The following is a 15,276-nucleotide window of genomic DNA, read 5'->3' as shown; positions in this document are numbered from 1 at the left end:
ATTTGCAACAATGATAACTCTACTAATATATATATATATATATATATATATATATATATATATATCCGTGGCTGCTTAATCATGTGTACAAGTGTCTCAAGTATCCGGAAATCCCTGGTACTCACGACCCTGGCAATTGGGAATTGGGATAGTCAAGGTTGACCCGGCCGGTATTATTAGTCAATTCGATAAATGTTTTTTTCCACATTTATTTGATTAATCATAGAGTAGAAAGCCAAGGTTGAAAAAGGGGACTCACTGCACCTGTTTTTCTTTATTCGGACTTTAATTTTCATAAAGATTTTCACTCCCGCTAATTTTCACATGTTAATATTCACCTAAAGTGAATCGACTTTTTAGTCAAACGAGTTTACATCCTTTTGATAACACTTTCTTTAACCAAAATATTCAACAATTTTTGTAAAATTTGAATCCAGAACCTCTTTCAACTATAGAATTATTAACGCTTTCCATCCTCTTGTTAGACAAACAATTTGTTATATACACATGTTGATTTATCTCCATCGTTACTTGCGGTGTTAGTCATATTTACGGTGCTTTGTTTATTCATTTCATTTTTTGCTTCCTTAATTCTGTTATTTGTCTATTGAATTTGATTGTATTATTTGTCTCCTTTCAATACAAGCGATATTCCTATTTTTAGTTAACACCAAATCATTACCGGTTATCATTGGCGTAATTTTAGAATTAACAAAAGTGCTGCCAAACGTGTTTGAGTCAATCAATCTTATTTATTTTGAATTAGCTTTGAAAAATTGTAGGTAGATATCTAGGATTGGACGCAATCAATCGGCGGTGGATTGTTAGAGAATTCCAAGTCTGAATTTTCTAGGATTGGACGCAATCAATCAGCGGTGGATTGTTAGAGAATTCCAAGTGTGAATTTTCTATGGACAATGACAAGCTCTAATAAAAAACACAAGGCAAGCACAAAGAAAAAGGACCAAGGCTTCCTACACTCCTCATCAAACATAAATAAGTAAAAATACAGCTTATTTTCTCCGAAGATCACGCATTCGAGTTGGAAAATAAAGTTTTATGTTCAACCATGGGGGCTCTATAGACAGGTATTGTGTGCTTTTTAGAATACTCTACTTATTTATTCAGGCTTCTCGGAGCGCCCTGCGCTTGTGACTGGTGGAGCTGCTTCCAAAATCACACAACTTCCACAATCCATCTAACCCCAAAAGAAGATTTTCGGCTTTCAAGTCCCACGAAATTAAGTACCAATTACTAAAATTTGATTGGGAAGCACAAGCATCTGTGATTGACAAAATGGGTTAATCTTATACCCTTTTTAAGGTTTAAAGCATCCGATCTAGTAAAAGCATTGAAATTCACCCAAACGAGGTCATATTTGCTTGACCAAACTATGGGAATCAATTTGATTAAAATCCTATTGAGATATTATGATTTGGTGCGATATGTCTATTTTTTAGTCTTTGAAAAAATAAGTCCTAAATATATTTTTAATAAAATAATGGGTAATGATGTAACAGTAGAAAGCAAAATTTTAAACCATATTTTGTAAACCAAATGATGTGATTGTTGATAATTGAATTATTATTTAAGTGTTGATTAACGTACTTATTCCTATTAGTGATACATCGTTTAATTTGTAAATTTAATTTAAAATTTTAGTACCCAAAATAAATCCCTAAGTTCATTTAAAAGTGCTAATCTCATCATACTATTATATTAGGATGAAATTAGTACTTATTAGGGATGAAATTGAATGAATGAACTTAATTTAAATGGACAAAAAAATGGGAAAGGGATCCTCTCCGATCCCGTTCACCAAGTCCACCAAGGCCATAAATCCGGACTATTGAAATTTGATCAAACGGCTAAAGTTATTATAACTTTTAAAGTGGGCCCCTGTTTGTAGCCGTTGAATCAAATTTCAAAGGTCTAGATTTGTGGCATTAGTGGACTTGGTGGAAGGGATCCGGAGAGGATCAATTTCCGAAAAAATATACCACATGTCTGTCACGTAACTCAAAATCAATGAAAAATTAAATAAAATATTAGAAATAAATTGGCAAGTTTGAATTAATTTAAATAATTTTTCCGAAAATAGTTGACAGACTTAGACCATCTCCAACCGAATGAGGGCCAAATGGCTCGTTTTAGCCCTATAGCCCTCCGAGAAATTAATATTTTAATGAACAGTGCCAGACCATATTTCTTATCATCTCTAACCGAGGGGCCAGAGGGCCATAGGCCAAACATAGCCCTGTGATAAAAAACCATCTCCAACTGAGGGGTAAAAGGGCTAAACATAATATATTATTTTAATTGATTAATATAGTTACTTAAATTAAACTACCTCAATAATTTTTCAAGATGGAATGTCATTAATTTTTCAAGTTGGAATCTCAATAATTTTACGTCTCGGATTTCGAGTGCCACGTGTCAATTTGTGAGTAACTTTGCAGATTTCTTGTTAATAAGGAATCTCAATAATTTTACATCTTGAGCTTCGAGAGCCACATGACGATCTGTGAGTAACTATGTAGATTTCTTGTCGATATGTAATCTCAATAATTTTTCAGATAGGATTTCGAGTGTCACGTGTCTAGATATAATTGGTTGTGGGTATTTTAGATAGGATTTTTATTTGTGTGGCACTCATTTTCTTCAGCTTCCAATGTCCATAAATAGGGTGGATATTGGCCTATAATTCACACACCTTCAGCTTTGCCCTCTCCAATATCTTTTTCAATTCAAGTTTGCAATGAATTCCAACTTTGGATCCTCTTCGGTTTCCAACTGGGGGTCCTCATCTAATTCCGAATTGGAAGATAAATGGGCGAAAATGAGACGAAAAGATGAAGCATGGCACAATGCATCATATATGGCAGCCATGGCTGGGGTCATGGCGTGTGAAGCAACTGAAGAACAACCTCAATAAGGTGGCTCTATTGCTGATCGTGGTTACAAGCCACGAAATAGAGATATGGCGCATCATAATCTGATGACCAACTACTTCAACCCCAACTCGATGTACAATGAAGAGGATTTCAAACGTCGCTTTTGGATGAGGCGTCATGTCTTCGAACGTTTACTTCATGATGTCCAACATGTCAATTCATAGTTTCGACAGAAACTGGACAAAATAGGTTGCCCTGGTTTCTCACATGATTAGAAGGTTATTATTGGACTCTGAATACTGCCTTATGCCTCTTCAGTTGATGCGATATATGATACATATGGTATTTCTAATCTACATGCCTTGATAATCTTGCTAAATTCTGTCACATAGTTGTTCAACTTTACAAAGAGAGGTACCTCTATCAACCAAATCGAGCAGATCTAGATCGGCTCCTTGGTAAAGCTGAAGACCGTGGCTTTCCGGGCATGATATGGTCATTAGATTGCATGCATTGGTAAAGGAAGAACTGTCCCATCAGATGGCAATGAGGCTTTAGTGGAAGATCGAGAAAGCCAACTATTGTGTTAGAGACGGTTGCGTCATTTAACACATGGATCGGGCATGCTTTCTTTGGAGTCCCATGATCCCAAAAGGATAATTTAGTTTTTGAGCGTTCACCCCTCTTCAATAACCTGACGGAGGGTAAATCACTTCAACTTGACTACTACGTCAACGGGCGTCAGTACAACATGAGGTATTACTTGGTAGATGACATCTACCCAAAGTGGGCGACACTTATCCAAGCAATTGCAAACCCTACGGATGACGCTGAAATGTGGTTTACCTTACACCAAGAGGCATACCAGAAATATGTTGAGAGAGCTTTTGGTATTCTATAAGCACGATGGAAGATCATTAAGGAACCGACAAGAGGATGTAGTTGAGAAAATTTGAACTCCATCATGATGTTGTGCATCATATTACACAACATGATTGTGGAAGATGAGCGAGATGGATATATTGATGGAGACTCTGATGGCAACCAAGATGATCCAAATAAGTCAAGAATGGCTCTTGCAAAAATATATGATAAGCCTAATTTGCCCTTAAATCCAAGAAGTGGTAATATCTCTTTAAATGAGTACATAAGGCGCCATAAGATGATATGTTCGTGTGCCACAAACAAGTATCTACAACATGATCTTGTTGCACATCTTTGGGCCAAAAGAAGCATGAAGTATGTGTTTAAGTTTTATGTTGTTTAATGTTACTTAATACTATTTAATGTTGTTTAATGTTACTTAATACTATTTAATGTTGTTTAATGTTACTTAATATTATTTAATGTTGTTTAATGGCTTAGGTAGTTATAGGAAAAAAAATCAAATTTAACGATTAGCTGACATCAGCAAGTAGTCATTGGGATTCAAAATGCTAGACTAGTCGGGGCTGGCTAGCTGGCTTGGGCCAACCAGTTGGCCCGATTCTCCAATTGTGGCTCGGTGAGGCCCATAAGCCATTTGTCATAGCTTTCGGTTAGAGACGATTTTCATATCATTTTGGCTATTTTCAACCCTATGGTCTGGATAAGTTGAAGATGGCCTTACCTTCCACTTTTCATTGAGGTGATAATGTAAAAACAAAATCGGCGGTTCACTCTGTGATTAATGAATGGATATGACCAAAAATAGGAAGTGACTCTCTCACCGCAGAACCAAACCCTGCAGGCCGTAATAAACACGTCTCTACCGCTCGGCCCACCCCGACGAAATTTGGGCTAATTATGGATGAATTTGACCAAAATATTGGCTGCAGTTTTGGTCTCTCTCTCAGTTCTCGTAATTTCTGTCTCTCTCTCTCTCTTTCGCTCTCCCATGGGTTTTAGCCAGCAACTTGCAGTCGTCACCTGCGACTGATGGTGGCCTGGGTAGACGGGTTGAAGCGATAAGCGGGTGGGGTATAGCAAGCCCAAGGGGAGGATGTAAAGTGGAATGAGATATGCGCAAAACCTAACCCCGATCGACGTCGTCACATTTTCAAATCAAAGCAAACCCAAGAGGCGTCGTCAGAACCTTCCTTCATCATAAACCCTACGGTACTGTTCCCTTCCCAAACCCCTCGTGTCTGTCAGCGTGTGAGTGAAAGAAGACCCATGGAGGAAGGAGGAGGAGAAGCTGGTTCAGCGAAACCAAACCCGAAAATATGCCAAGAGTGCAAAGAGACGGCGGGCGTCCAAGTACAAATGCCCAGGCTGCTCCGTACGCTCATGTAGCCTTCCGTGCGTCAAGGCCCACAAGCTTCGTTCTAACTGTACGGGCAAGAGGCCCCTAACCAACTTCGTCCCCCTCTCTCAGATGGACAATAATCAGCTCCTTTCTGGTACCTTATTTTTCTGATTTATTCCAGTGTTTTTAGTTTTTTTTTAAATTTAAATTCGACCCTTTTTAAGTTTTTTTAGATTTTTCAATTGTCTCTAGCTTGGGAATCAATTTGGTTGCAATTTTGACCTCTTTTCGGTAAATTTCAGTGCTTTTTCTTTCACTGTGAGTGTTTTCATGGACAAAGTACTGTCTTTTCGTGATAATTTTGCAGTTTGTTTGCATAAATTTTTTAACTTTAAGTACCTAGTTTGGAGGTTTTGAAGAAGATAAAATAACGTATAGGATATAAAATGGTCAAATTCATATTCTTTTGGGATTGATTTTGATGCCCGTTTGCGGATATAACATTCTCTGACGTTTTTCTAAAAGCTCAACAATTGAGTTTTATATTGTATTGTGAAGTTTCCTACTTTGTTTTCGCGTATTTTAACCATTGCATTTGACAATTGTGTTGGTAGACTACAATTTGCTTGAGGAAGTGAAGAGGGTTGCTGAGTCTGCTCAGAGATTGAGAAATAAGTTATGCAGATACAATAATTTTAGGCTACCCTTTTCCCTTAAAAGCCTTCGGAGTGCTGCTGCCAGTCGCAGGACGAAACTCTTATTTCTACCAAGTGGGGATGGATTAATAGTGGGGATGGATTAATAGTGGGGATGGATTAAAATTTGGGATGTTCCCTTTTAATGAGGATGTTAGTGCGTGTTCCAACGTGTTTGTGGAGGATTTGAATCAGTCATTAATTTCTTAAATATTTTTTTTTAATGATGGCCTGATCTGCTTCAGGAAGAAATGCATCTCCTGGACAATTGAATGGCGATTTCATTCAATGGATGTTGTTTTAACTGACCATGAGTAAGCTGCTTCCCTCTTTGAGAAGTCTAGTAATGTTTAACTTCTTAGGCTAGGCTTGGGTAATGTTTTTTGATGACTTATGCATATTGATTTTCATGCAGAGTAAATGAAAACATGAACCTCTGCTCTCTTATCGAAAACCATCTAAAACCTGGGCCATGGAATCATCACCTAAAGCTATTCTGTGAGGAACAGCTGGACTCTCTCAAGCTTTTCATTCGTAAATATCCCAAGGTTTGTTATTCTGTTTCTTAGTCTAGGCCTTAATATATTTGTTTTATTTTCTTTTAAATTGAAAAAAGGAAAATAATTCTTAAGAATGCACAAATATTGGAAGAATCGTGAAAGTGAAAAGAATAATTGGAATTTCTATGGTAAACCAGATGTAGAAGCAGCTCTAGTGCAATCAATCTTGGAAGATAGTGACAGTAGGAAATATGAAACTACTGCCTCATAATTCTATGGTGGAAAATTGTGTTCATTGGGTCAAATTAGAATTCACTTTTAATCTTATTGTACCTGCTTTGTAGTATTTTGATTATTTTTATCAGAAATATAAAACTACTGCCTCATAATTGTTTCTGTTTTTATCTTGTGAATGTATTACAGGGCACTAGGTCACCTTTCTGTGAGTTGGATATAAGAGTTCCGATAAGGCAGCAGTTAGCAAACTTAGTTATTTTGGAATACCCTGTCATTTATGTTTTTCTCCCTTCGCACAGTCTTGATTTTGAAATAGTTAAAAATTCCCCTCCTCCTTTCAGCAAACCAGAGCTTAGGACTTATGAAAAAAATGATTTGAGCGCATGAGGTGTTACCTTTAAGGAGGAGGAACTAGAAGACAACATCTATCCTATGGTCTTTGATCTCATGAAACATGAGACTTCAAGTTTCCCACCTAATATATCTAATAAAAGGAGGTGTGAGAAACCACCCGATGATTCATTTGCTAGGCCTTTGTTTGTAACTGTGGAAACTTGCAATGATTCATATTCCAGCTCCGATGCTAAGAAACAAGTGCTTTTTGAAGACGTGGACTTTGCTTTTGATCAAGGCTTGATAGACAAGTACTCAGGTCTTATGGCAGAAATTAATCCTGATGATTTTCTTGATTTGGAATGTGAATTTACCAAGGAATGAGTAGCAGAAAGAAATCTTTCAAGTGTCACGAGATTCTTATTGGCAGATGACGATATAGAGGAGGGAGAAATTTTAGAATAGTTGGCCTTATATCATTCCTCCAAGCAAGAATTAAAAGAGGGAACTTTCAGAGGAGCATCGCCTAAAGAGTAGTGCTGCCAACTGCAATTTTAGCTTCTCGGTGGTATTCTGCTCCGAACTCCGCCTATGTAAGTTTATCTTACATTGCCGGTCCCAAGCCCGGATAAAGGAGGAGGGGGAGGGCGTCAGGTAGTCGACAGCCGACACTCCATAATTACGTCGAATCCTTATGAAAATGAATCAAGAACGAAATCGCGCTAAAGCTAGGGCGTCACCCGTAAGTGGCGTGCTGTGTGGCCCAAGCACAGTGATAAGTGAGCAAGGGTCGCTGTATCTCCATCGGCACCCGAATGCAGTGTTAAATGAGCAAGGGGACCATAGAAACTTCTTTTCGAACGACTCCACTCAAAGTTGTTTGGGAGCATATGCTCCTATCAACTTTACACGGGACACACAAAAGAAATACTTTGATCCTATTAGACGGGGGAGGGTGAAGAAGCTAGGACAGAATGGTAGAGTTCAAGAGAGCAAAATGCGTTTAGGAACGTGGAATATAGGAACCTTAACGGGAAAATCTATGGAAGTAGTGGAAGTTATGGTGAGGAGAAAGATAAATATTATGTGCCTACAAGAAACTAAGTGGGTTGGTCGTAAGGCAAAGGATCTAGAAAACTCAGGGTTTAAACTTTGGTATTCGGGCACAAATAGAACGAGAAACGGTGTTGGCATCATCGTGGACAAGACCTTGACACAAGATGTTGTAGATGTCAAGAAGGTAGGAGATAGAATCATGGCAATCAAGATTGTAATAGGACAAGAACTTATCAATGTGATTAGTGCGTACGCACCTCAAGTAGGGTTGGATACGAGTTCGAAGGAGAAATTTTGGGAAGACCTTGGAGACTTGGTGCAAGGAATTGCTCAGACGGAGAAGATATTTATAGGAGGAGATTTAAATGGACACGTGGGCAGGGAGACAGGCAACTATGGAGGTTTTCATGGTGGCCATGGTTTTGGGGAGAGAAACGAGGATGGGGAAGCTATCTTGGATTTTGCAATGGCATATGATCTCTTCTTAGCCAACACATTCTTTAAGAAGAGAGAATAACATGTGATCACCTACAAAAGTGGGTCGTCAAAAACACAAATATATTTTCTTCTAATGAGGAAAGGGGATCGTATAACTTGTAAGGATTGCAAAGTTATACCAGGAGAGAGCGTGGCTAATCAACATCGCTTGTTGGCGATGGATGTACATATCAAAAGAGTGAGAAAAAAGAACAAGACTTGGAAGTGCCCAAGGACTAGATGGTGGAATCTAAAAGAAGAAAAACAAGTCATTTTCAAAGAGAAAGTAATCACCCAATGTGTGTGGGATAGAGAGGGGGAAGCTAGCCAAATGTGGGATTCCATGGCTAGTTGTATCCGAAAAGTAGCAAAAGAGGTATTAGGAGAGTCCAAGGGCTTTGCCCCACACCAAAAGGAATCTTGGTGGTGGAATGATGAGGTACAAACAAAGGTGAAGGCTAAGAAGGAATGTTGTAAAGCCTTATACAAGGATAAGACCGATGAAAGTGGTGAAAGGTATAGAAAAGCGAAGCAAGAGGCGAAGAAAGCGGTGAGAGAAGCTAAGTTAGCGGCTTATGACGATATGTATAAGTGACTAGATACCAAAGAAGGAGAGTTGGATATCTATAAACTAGCTAGAGCAAGGGAAAAGAAGACAAGGGACCTAAACCAAGTGAGATGCATCAAGGATGAGGATGGAAATGTTCTTGCTACAGAGAACGCGGTTAAAGACAGATGGAGAGGTTATTTTCATAATCTTTTCAATGAAGGACATGAAATGAGTGCTTTTTTAGGGGAGTTAAGTAACTCAGAAGAGTGTAGAAACTACTCTTTTTATCGTCGAATCCGGAAGGAAGAAGTGGTTGTAGCTTTGAAGAAGATGAAACATAGAAAAGTAGTAGACCTAGACGATATACCAATCGAAGTGTGGAAAGTTTTGGGAGAAACAGGTATATCATGGCTCACTGACCTTTTCAATAGGATTTTGAAAACGAAAAAGATGCCAAATGAGTGGCGAACAAGCATTTTGGTGCCTATCTACAAGAATAAGGGCGACGTACAAAATTGCATGAACTATAGGGGTATTAAGCTAATGAGTCATACAATGAAGCTCTGGGAGAGAGTCATTGAGCATAGATTGAGGCAAGAGACACAGGTTTCGGACAACCAATTCGGGTTCATGCCAGGGCGCTCCACCATGGAGACAATCTATCTCTTACGAAGATTGATGGAAAGATATAGAGATGGGAAAAAGGATTTACACATGGTCTTTATAGATTTGGAAAAAGCGTATGATAGGGTCCCAAAAGACATTCTTTGGAGGATTCTAGAGAAGAAAGGAATACGAGTAGCATATATCCAAGCTATAAAAGATATGTATGAAGGAGCAAAGACTGCCGTAAGAACTCATGAAGGACAAACCGAAAGCTTTCTCATAACTGTAGGATTACATCAAGGCTCATTCTTAAGTCCTTACCTTTTTGCGTTGGTAATAGATGAGTTAACAGGACATATTCAAAATGATATTCCTTGGTGTATGCTTTTCGCAGACGATATAGTGTTGATAGATGAAACTCAGGAAGGGGTAAATGCAAAGCTTAACCTTTGGAGAGAAGTGTTGGAATCTAAAGGTCTTCACCTAAGCCGATCAAAGACAGAATATATGGAGTGCAAGTTCAGTGCAAATGGAGGCCAAAACGAGTTAGGGGTGAGGATCGGAGATCAAGAAATACCAAAGAGCGACCGTTTTCGTTACCTAGGATCTATCTTGCAAAAGAACGGAGAATTAGATGGAGATCTCAACCATAGAATACAAGCTAGATGGATGAAGTGGAAGAGTGCATCCGGCGTGTTGTGTGACCGCCATATGCCACTGAAGCTCAAGGGAAAATTTTATAGGATGGCAATAAGGCCGGCGATGCTGTATGGCACAGAATGTTGGGCGGTGAAGCATCAACACGTACACAAAATGGGTGTAGCGGAGATGAAGATGCTTCGTTGGATGTGTGGGCACACGAGAAAGGATAAGATTAGGAATGAGGATATCCGGGGTAAAGTAGGAGTAGCCGAAATTGAAGGAAAGATGAGAGAAAATCGGTTACGGTGGTTTGGACATGTGCAAAGAAGGTATACTGACGCTCCGATTAGAAGATGCGACTATGAGACAGAGGTTTAGGGCCGAAGGGGTCGAGGAAGACCTAGGAAAACTTTGGAAAAGACTCTAAGAAAAGACTTAGAGTACTTGGATCTAACGGAGGACATGACACAAGACCGAACACAATGGCGTTCTAAGATTCATATAGCCGATCTCACTCAGTGACTTGGATTTTCCAAGTCTCCAACCGAGAAGTTTTCCTCCCTCGGGAAATTAAGGGAACACTACCTCAACCTACATGTTCCACTCACAAAGCTTCAACATACAAGCTTCAACAAAAGAAAATTCAAAGAACTTAGCGAAAAAGGCTTTGGTGTATTTAACACAATACATTGAAATGAAGGAAAGCTTATTTATTGATATTCCCAATAAGTTACAAATATGTACATATACATGAGTCAAAATAAACAAACATGAGGGAGCCTTCACAAATGTTGCTTAGGAGAAGTCTCAGCAGTCGGTAGAGCCCCAGAAAGAGAAGGCACCAGAGGGGGATCATTCGGAGCCTCAGTACTGGACAGAACCTTAGAAGGAGGAGGCATCAGAGGTTGATCATTTAGAGTTTCATTACGCGGTACAGCCCCAAAAGACGAAGGCAATAAATGCCTTTGGAACAAACCCACAAATCTCTGATGATCAAGTAAAACCTGACCATTAGATTCCTTCATCTGGTCAAGCTTCCTCTTCATGTTTGTAGCATAGTTATGTGCGAGCCGGTGCAACTGTTTATTCTCATGCTTGAGCCCTCTAATCTCCTGTTTGAGACTCATCACTTCAGCCGCCAATGATTTAACTTGGCGGGTTCAAGCAAATAGATGTTGGGCCATATTAGACACAGAACCTGCACACTGAACACTGAGAGCCAGAGAATCCTTAACATCTAACTCATCAGACCGTTTGGAAAGTAGTATGTTATCTTTGGGAGTGAGAAGGTTCCTGGCCACCACCGCAACAGTCATATCATTCTTCATCACAGAATCCCCAACGGTAAGAGGACCAGTAGGGAAGACGAAGGATGAGCGTCATATGTTGTCTGGAGAAGGCGTGGCTGTCTCTTCAACAAGGTTCAAGTCAAAACGACGGTCGGAGGGGCCAGACATTTTCAAAGGTGTTGAAGAGAGAAGAGGTCGGACAAATCAAGATCTTAGAAGTGCAAGAATGGAGCTTCTACTGGTGGAGATTCAAATGTGCTTTGGAACTTAATGCCAGCCTTTATAAAAATCTGCACTCGACGGAGCTTCAGAAATCGAAGAGGCGCCTGCTCAGAAACCGAAGAGGCGTTTGCTTTCTCAAAAGCTGGGCTGCTCAGAGACCACAAGGGTCGATCTCAGAAATCAAAGAGGCGTTTGCTTTCTCAAAAGCTGGGCTGCTCAAAGACCACGAAGGCCGATCTCAGAAATCGAAGAGGCGCTTGCTTTCTCAAAAGCTGGGCTGCTCAGAGACCACGAGGGCCGATCTCAGAATTCGAAGAGGCACCTACTTTTCCAGCCTTGTCAGCACCTGTCACACGCACACTCAGCTTTACGGAAATTATGGGCATTCTGTCGAAGATTTCTGGTGAAGTAGAAAGCACATGAATCTTACTGGTCAATCACCCACTTCCCACACGCAACATTAGCTCATGGGTACCACAGATAACTTTGCCAAAGTTCTCTGACAAAGTTGAGACACGTGAAGCTTGCAGCTCCCACTACATCGCTTTGACCAAGAAGGGTAAAAGAATAGCAAAGAAACAGCACTAACAAAGTTTAGAAACATAAATTTTGAAGGTCTAGCTACCATATTATTACCCACAAGGGTAAAGGAACAGTACCACTGCTGGATAATTGGAAAGTCCCTATGTGTCAATCTTTATGCTTCATGGCAAGGTAGACTAGCAAACATGCCCAACCTTTACTCACATTCGAGAAAACTCCCAACAAGATTGCTTGCTCCAAAATCGAAGAGGCACCGCCCTCCGAATCTCGAGAGCCAGACTCCCAACATGATTACTTTCTCAAAAATTGAAGAGACACCGCTATCCGAATCTTGAGAGCCAGACCCCCAGCATGATTGCTTTTTCGAAAATCGAAGAGGCATCGTTCTCCGAATCTCGAGAGTCAGATCCTCGACATGATTGCTTGTTCGAAAACCGAAGAGGCACCACTTTCCCAACTTCAAAAGCCGAATCTCCTTGGATAAAGCTTGTCTGTAATCTTCACACGCAATATCAGCTTTCCAGATACCACAGATCACTTTTTCAAAGTGCTCTGACAGAGTTAAAACATGTGAAGCTGGCAGCTCCCACTACCGTGCTATAACCAAGCAGGGTAAAGGAATAACATTACTACTTGTTGTTAGGGAGACTCCTATATATGTCGACTTCCATCCCCAACGGACAGGCAGACCTGCAAAATGCTCAACCCTTCTTCATATCTGAGAAGGCACTCCCAACGAAGCCTTTCGAAATATTCAGCTTTCTTTCCCCCCGATAATACCTTTGCAAACAAGCTATACTAGAGCAATAATATCTCATATCATAAGGGTTAAAAGCAAGAGTATCCCATATCATGCTTTTTCCCTGTCTTTTCCTTTGGCCTTGTTCTTACCTGCAAGACAAGGAGAAAGAGAGCAATCGGTCAGCACTTGGAATCAAGCTTCCAGTCAGGAACTAACTGCCTGGAACCCCTTACCTGATTACTTACCTGACATTGCTCTCGAGTACTCATCTTCAACATCTTATGCTTCCAGGGAAGATACCGCATCTGTCTGAGGAACATATAGGGCAAGTGAGAAGGATACAAGGAAGCATGTGGAGACAAGCGTAACAGCACACGTGCCGATACATCCACTACTCTGTCAAAAGCAAAAGTATCCCATATCAGCAGGGTTGAACGTACTCTAGATTTGATGGATTTGTTTTGACCCTCAAATTCTTCAGTCGGCTTTATACTCTGGAGGAAACCAGAAAACCCTCCAGCCCAGTTCAAGAATAAGCCTGTGGAAAGTTACTTCTTCAAAAGCAAAAGTATCCCATATCATCTCTTCTCATTTTTCTTCTCTTTATCCTTCATGCTGCCTGCAAGATAGGGAGAATGTGAACAATCAGCCGGAACTCGAAATCAAAGTTCTGATCTGGGACTGATTGCTTAGAGCTCTGATTGCTTACCTTGTCTGTCACCTCTTTCAGCAGATCCCCTAGCTCGGCGACTTGGGGGACTCCTACTACATGGTTTGTATCGCGCTTGACCAAGCCTGAAACTACAAGTAAGCTTCAAGTGAAATTGATACATTACCTTGTGCATCTCCACCAGTTAAAGATACCACCCCTGGATGGAGGAAGAGTACTTCCAGAGGAGATGCCACATCTACCTATGAGACAGATAAGGCAAGTCAAGACGATACCACACTCTGGTACTTAGAAGTTTCGTGACTACGAGATCATTCTCCCACAATATTTCCTAATGTCATTTGTACTAAATCATTCACTTGTACTCACTAAAGGAGAGTTTGAACCTATGTACTTGTGTAAACCCTTCACAATTAATGATAACTCCTCTATTCCGTGGACGTAGCCAATCTGGGTGAACCACGTACATCTTGTGTTTGCTTTCCTATCTCTATCCATTTATATACGTATTCACACTAATGACTGGAACAATCTAGCGAAGATCACAAAAAGCGATCGTTTTCGCTACCTAAGATCTATCTTGCAAGAGAACGGAGAATTAGATGGAGATCTCAACCATAGAATACAAGCTGGATGGATGAAGTATAAGAGTGCATCCGGCGTGTTGTGTGACCGTTGTAGGCCACTGAAGCTCAAGAGAAAATTTTATAGGACGGCAATAAGGCCAGCGATGGTGTATGGCACAAAATATTGGGCGGTGAAGCATCAACACGTACACAAAATGGGTGTAGCGGAGATGAGGATGCTTCGTGGGATGTGTGGGCACACGAGAAACGATAAGATTGGGAATGAGGATATCCGAGGTAAAGTAGGAGTAGCCGAAATTGAAGGAAATATGAGAGAAAATCGGTCACGGTGGTTTGGACATGTGCAAAGAATGCCTAGGGGTAGAGGTTCAGGACCGAAGGGGTAGAGGAAGACTTAGGAAAATTTTGGAAGAGACCCTAAGAAAAGACTTATAGTACTTGGATCAAACGGAGGACATGACACAAAACCAAGCGCAATGGCGTTCTAGGATTCATATAGCCGACCCCACTTAGTGGGAAAAGACTTTGTTGTTGTTGTTGTTGGTGGTACTCTGCTCCGGGGTTCTAGTAATTCTTTGAAGCAATGTCTTAAGCAGCTAGTAACGACTGGCTAGAGCCATTTGATTGCTTGATTTGAGATCTTAAGAGGCTTCCTTGTATACCTAGTTTTACATAAAAGTTTACCAAACACTATAATATTGTTTTTTTTTTCAAAAGCATTTTTACAAAAAAGTTTACCAAACACTCTGCTGCTTTATTTCACAGCTGCTTATTCTTACAGCACAGCAGAAACAGGTTTTTTTTTTCAAAGTACAGCAATACCAAACCAGCCCTTACTCGATCGAAACTTAACCAGTACATAATGGTTGACAGCCACTTGATGGCAAAGCTGCTTTTTTGTTAGGTCTAGCCTTCTACAGGTTGATTGTTAGTTAGTAGTGATGTTTGGGCTTCCACCCGTACTATAATCAACAATGAAAAATATTGACAACATGTCAAATTGTCA

The 15,276-nt window shown here is 40.2% G+C and overlaps 1 pseudogene; it reads left to right on the top strand.

Annotated features, from left to right (window-relative positions):
• The first annotated feature begins 3,885 nt into the window (after positions 1-3,885).
• On the top strand, positions 3,886-7,467 carry LOC103414265 (uncharacterized; annotated as a pseudogene).
• Positions 7,468-15,276: the final 7,809 nt, after the last annotated feature.

The sequence above is a fragment of the Malus domestica genome, chromosome 02 (genome assembly GCF_042453785.1).
Source record: "Malus domestica chromosome 02, GDT2T_hap1".
NCBI classification, from domain to species: Eukaryota; Viridiplantae; Streptophyta; class Magnoliopsida; order Rosales; family Rosaceae; genus Malus; species Malus domestica.
The sequence above is the reverse complement of the archived record's forward strand: the minus strand, read 5'-3'. Positions and strand labels throughout refer to the sequence as shown.